The sequence below is a fragment of the Bubalus bubalis genome, chromosome 3, assembly GCF_019923935.1.
Source record: "Bubalus bubalis isolate 160015118507 breed Murrah chromosome 3, NDDB_SH_1, whole genome shotgun sequence".
NCBI classification, from domain to species: Eukaryota; Metazoa; Chordata; class Mammalia; order Artiodactyla; family Bovidae; genus Bubalus; species Bubalus bubalis.
In genome coordinates this window covers 135,011,798-135,017,656 of record NC_059159.1, presented here as the reverse complement: position 1 = coordinate 135,017,656, position 5,859 = coordinate 135,011,798, and the positions used below count along the sequence as shown (strand labels likewise).

The 5,859-nt window shown below is 42.3% G+C and overlaps 1 non-coding gene across 1 annotated transcript; it reads right to left on the bottom strand.

Annotated features, from left to right (window-relative positions):
* Nucleotides 1-2,421: 2,421 nt before the first annotated feature.
* Nucleotides 2,422-2,528, bottom strand: LOC112584089. Its single transcript, XR_003108441.2, has one exon. It is a non-coding gene; the product is annotated as a U6 spliceosomal RNA (small nuclear RNA).
* Between the last annotated feature and the right edge of the window lie 3,331 nt (nucleotides 2,529-5,859).

The window sequence follows — 5,859 nt, the reverse complement described above, 5'->3', positions numbered from 1 at the left end:
GAACTTTCCAGATAGGATTGAACTTACTCTATGAAGGAGGGGATGGAGCAGCACCATGGGTAGACAGCAGCAGCCACTGTGGCAAGTCACCCGGACCCCACCCTAGGCATATTCTAACTACTGGCCTTGCTGGCTGATGAAGATCCACAGCGACATCTCTGGGAGGAATTCGACCTTTATGGAAGGAAGCCGCCTCATCCAAGGTCATACTATCTTCCTATGGCTAGCATACATTCTGTGAGCAGAGTATGCTGCAGTGAAAAGGCACAAGCTCCTTTCTTTGTTCTGGGACATCTCTGCAGGGCCGTCCCAGCTTCAAAGTTCCCTGTGGCCCATCAACTTTTCCCTCTGCCCAATCTTACTTCTCCCACTCAACCCCATCTACTATTTTTAAAAAATATTTATTCATTTATTTGGCTGCGTCAGGTCTCAGTTGCATCATATGGGATCTTTCGCTGCAGTGTGCAGGCTCAGTAGCGGTGGCATGTGGGCTTAGTTGCTCCAAGGTGTGTGGGATCTTAGTTCCCAGATCAAGGATCGAACCCATGTCCCCTGCGTTGCAAGGGAGACTCTTAACCACTGGACCAACTCATCTGAAGTCCCGCTCATTTATTGTTGACAAGATTCTTAAATCAGTTTCCTGCATCCCACTCTCCATCTCAGAATTGGTTTCTGTGCGAATCCAAGCACAATATTTTTTCTCTCATTTTTTCATCCTACTCTTTTTTCCTCTTTCTTTCCCATTTCCCTTATGCATAGAGTGACCATATCTCCTTGTTTGATGGGAAGAGTCCCATTTCACTCCTGCTGATCTGGTGTCTCACCTGGTCAGTGTCTCCTTTAATTCTCAAAAGGGTCCTGGTTTAGACTCTACATGATGTGATAAAAATTCACTGAATTCATCTCTTATTCATCACACACACATTCTTTACACTTATTATATTTTACTAGGTGCTGGGAATACAGACCTGAGTAAGAGATTCCAGTCGTCTGAGCACCAGACTCCAAATTCCTATTGAAATTGCCAAAAGAATATTATAATAAAAAGACACATTATAGCTGGAAACCAGAAAAAGGTGCCATTCTCATACAATAAACTTCAAGGAATTTCTCCAAGATACATTACAGGTGAGACTGGATTGAAGGGAGGGGCTGCCTAGACAGGTGTTTCCTCTGCATTCGTTTCACACATTTTCTTCAGATGAAGAACTATCCAGGGACCAGTGGAAGTCACCCCACTGGCGTGTCCTAATTCAGAGCAGTGGGAGACTGGAGATGATGTGGGGGAACTCCTGGTTCTACCTGTGTGCCAGCACCATGCACTGGGCACAGCAAGATTTTCAGGGGCACCACTCCAGCGCTCATCTGTTTGGGGTTGTATCCTAAACACGGTGTGGGCATCTGAGAATGGCAGAGGAGACCCTATATTAAAGGTCGCCACCCCAGTTAACATGAATTGTCGTAAGAAACATGAAAAAACTCTCAGACGTAAGGATGAAGCTCTTTAGTATAGCAGCCTCCAGCTGCAGCTGCCTGCCTATTCTCCATAGACCCCTGGAGCTTAAATCTAGAAAAGTTAAATGTACAACCGTTCTAAGTGTTTCACTTCTTCCATCACTGAGTCCTGGAGGAGCTGAGGTCCAGACAGGACTCCACCTTGGACTTCCTTAGCAGTACAGTGGATAAGAATCCATCTGTCAGTGCAAAGGACACGGGTTCAATCCCTGGTCCAGAAAGATCCCGCATGCCATGAGCAACTAAGCCCCTGAGCCACAACTACTGAGTCCAAGTGCCGCAACTACTGAAGCCCATGTGCCTAGAGCCTGTGCTCGCCAGAGAGAGAAGCCGTTGCCGTGAGAAATCCATGCACCACGCTGAAGAGTAGCTCACCGCAATTAGAGAAAAACCAGCACAGCAATGAAGACCCAGTGCAACCAAAATAATAATAAATAAATTATAAATGCCTATTACCTGAACACATAACAAAAATGGCTGAAATGTATCACTATCACATCTAAAAGATGGAGAAACTAAAGCACAGAAACCTGAAGAGGCTTGTCCAGAATCCTTGAATCTACTGCCCTTTGTCAGAAGAGTGATTACTGGCTATGCAACGTCTTTAGACATTTAAAGAGGACTTGTAGTTAAAGAGAAAGAGAGAAATTGGATGAACCAGTGTAAAGACACTGGGAAAATGACACTTAAACAACTCTCATCACAATGAGAGTAGAGAATGTACTGGAAGTCAACACTTACTATCCACATTGTGTGAAAGGATTCTAAACAACACTTGGGGATTATTATCAAACTGAACTGTAATGGTGCCAGTGATATCACTACAAAAATGATAAAATCCACATATGATTTCCTCCCCCCCCAAAAATTGCTCAAAGATATAGGTTGGTCAACTGAGAAATGTATCTAAATGAAGATCTGAAGATGGTATCAACTGTTTTCCTTGAGCGGGGACCATGTTAATTTTCTCTGTATCATTCCAATTTTAGTGCATGTGCTATTGAAGTGAGTACTGTATCAACTATTGCTAAAGAAACTTTACTGGTAAAAAATTATTACCAGCCCATGTCAAAGTTGTATTTCAAATCTGCCATGAGGGAATAGTGTCCTGAGCCAGTCACTTCAAAAGCTTGTCTCTTGGCAGAGAAAGGGATAGAAAATGGTGGGTACTGTAATAAAGGGGTGCCAGTTAATATTACCAGATTCCTCTCAAGGTCCACAAGTTAGAAAGTGCTCGTGACCTCCAGTAAAAGTTCTCCAAAAATTGCTCAAGAATGCTAATTATTTCCTGGAAGGAATTGTAAATTATATCACATACAAAAAGGAAGCTCTGTCCCAAATAATTTGGGACACTTTTCTTTCTTACCATGTTACAATGTAACCATCACATTTTCATGGCTCACTTAAACAGAGAGAACAAAATCTAGACTGTGTTCAGTTCAGCTCAGTTCAGTTGCTCAGTGGTGTGTCCGGCTCTTTGCAACCCCACAGACTGCAGCATGCCAGGCTTCCCTGTCCATCACCAACTCCCGGCGCTTGCTCAAACTCATGTCCATCGAGTCGGAGATGCCATCCAACAATCTTATCCTCATCATCCCCTTCTCCTCCTGCCTTCAATCTTTCCCAGCATCAGGGACTTTTCCAGTGAGTCAGTTCTTCACATCAGGTGGCCAAAGTGTTGGAACTTCAGCTTCAGCAATAGTCCTTCCAATGAATATTCAGTGACCCCACAAGAGACTGAGCCAGACTTGCCTGTGAGTGTCCAGGAGTCTCTGGCGGAGGTGTGGCTAGACAGTGGCCTCCCGCAGAGTCAGGGGCACTGAATACAACAGTTCTGGGAGCCGTGGTATGCTGGCATAAGTCCTTTTGAAGAAGGTCACCATTGCCACCATTACCCCTACCATAGTTTGGGCAAACTTCAGGGAGGGGACACAGCCCCACCCATCAACAGAAAATTGGATTAAAGGTTTATTGAGCATGGCTCCGCCCATCAAAGCAAGACCCAGATTTCCCCATGGCTAGTCCCTCCCATCAGGAAGTTTCCACAAGCCACTTATCCTTACCCATCAGAGGGCAGACAGAATGAAAACCACAATCACAGAAAACTAACCAAACTGATCACATGGATCACTACCTTACACAACTCAATGAAACTATGACCGTGCCATGTAGGCATGACGGACCCACCCAAGGCGGACGGGTCATGGTGGAGAGTTCTGACAAAACGTGGTCCACTGGAGAAGGGAATGGCAAATCACTTCAGCATTCTTGCCTTGAGAACCTCATGAACAGTATGAAAAGGCAAAAAGACCCTGTTAAAGCATGTAAATAGGAAAGCAAAAGCTCTAATCAAAATGTAGGAGTATGTCTTTGTGAACTTAAGGGTCAGAAAGAGCTCTTGAATAAGACCCTAAAACACAAAATGGATGCATTCCTATTTAAAACAGGACAACAGCGACAATAATGACCAATGACAGATTCAGAGTTAATATTTGTTGACATCTAAAACTGACGATGGATTAACATCTCGGCAGACAAGGTATTCCTGCAAATCATCCACATCAACAATAGCAGCAGCAAGAAGTATTAGCAACAACAATCACCAAGGCTGAGAACCCAGTGGGAAAAGGAGCCGCTGGAGCAGACCCAGATGGTTAAAAAGTATCTGAAAAGATGCTCGCCAGCAGGAGCAATCAAAGCAATGCATATTACAACAACAGTGAGATGAAACTTCATAGCCAACATTAGAAAATCAGATAATACCAAGTTTTTGGTGCACTGTTGACGTAAGCCGAAATAGTTGTGAGGAATAAAGACAAACGGGAACACAAAATTCAACTATGCAAAGAGAACTGAGAAAGTAAAATATGCATTCCTAGTTTCTAGATATATCAATCTAATTTCCATTCCAATTTAAAAGTCTCAATATTTATTTAAAGATATAGTGACGTTTCACATTTTGGGGAAAATACGGATTATGTAATAAATGCTATTGGTACACCTAACCATTTGGTTACAGAAGTTTAACTTCCCCCTCATAATGTACACCAAAATAAATTCCAGATGGCATATAGTTGATATATAGATAGCAAATATGTTTTGAATAAAATGAGTGAATTAAATATTTAAATATATCTACAACTAAACTTATATTCAAATTCATCTTCTAAGATTTTGGTCCTTATTGTTGAAAGTGGAACCAAGACCACAACAAACACATCTACTTATTTAGGGAAATTTTTAATGGGAAAAGAAATTATATAAAAATATAGGTCAATATTTAAATTATCTTAGAATGGGGAAGATTACCTGGCAATGAGAAAAGGAGGTTATTATAATGGAAAAAAAGGATGGATGTAACTACATACAATTTATTTACTCAGGCCATGGCCTGGGGTAGGCAGAGTAGATTGAACCTGTGCCCCTGGCAGTGGAAGCTCAGAGTCTTAACCACTGGGCCACCACGTAAGTCCCAAACTACATATAATCTAAAGACACTTTTATTTGTAGTGGGCTCAACTGATTGCCTAATCCGACTGCCATTTTCAACTCCCATCTCTGAGGCCTGTCACACAGAGGATGGAAAAGTGGGTACTTGCTTTCTCAGCTACCTATCTGACCATGGATATCATTTAACTTAATTCTAACACAGGAGACATAAAGGATGTTTCTGGAAAAGCTTTTAAGGGGACAGAAACTTGTGGTACCTCTGTTCCTCTTGCTTCCTGCCTTGAATTTTTGCTATGGAAGTCTGCTACTGTATGAACCATCTCATTACCAAAAAGCAGTAAACACGAGACTGAAAACTCAACATGCAAACGACAGCGAGATAAGGAGCAAAAACATCAGGTAGTTAATGGCGTTAGTGAGTGGTACCCCAGGTGGCTCAGTGGTAAAGAATACAGGGGACATGGGTTTCATCCCTGGGTCAGAAAGATTCTCTGGAGAAGGAAATGGCAACCCACTCCAGTATTCTTGCCTGGGAAATTCCATGGACAGAGGAGCCTGGTGGGCTACAGTCCATGGAGTCGCAGAGGGTTGGACACGATTTAGTGACTAAGCAACACTACCACCTAACTTGGGGCCATCTACCCTCAGATTTCTTGTTATGTCAGATATTTAAGTGTCTTTATAACTTAGGTTACTGCTATTTTATTACTTGCACATTAAAAAATTTTAACTACATCTGTATCTGCCACCAAAAAATTACCATAAACACAATGAAGGGCAAACAAAGATTGGGGGAAATATTTGCAACATATATGATGAATTAGAATGCAACATCCTAATAAAATAGGAAATTGCAACACCCCCAAAATGCAGTGGCCAAAAAAATGAATGAAA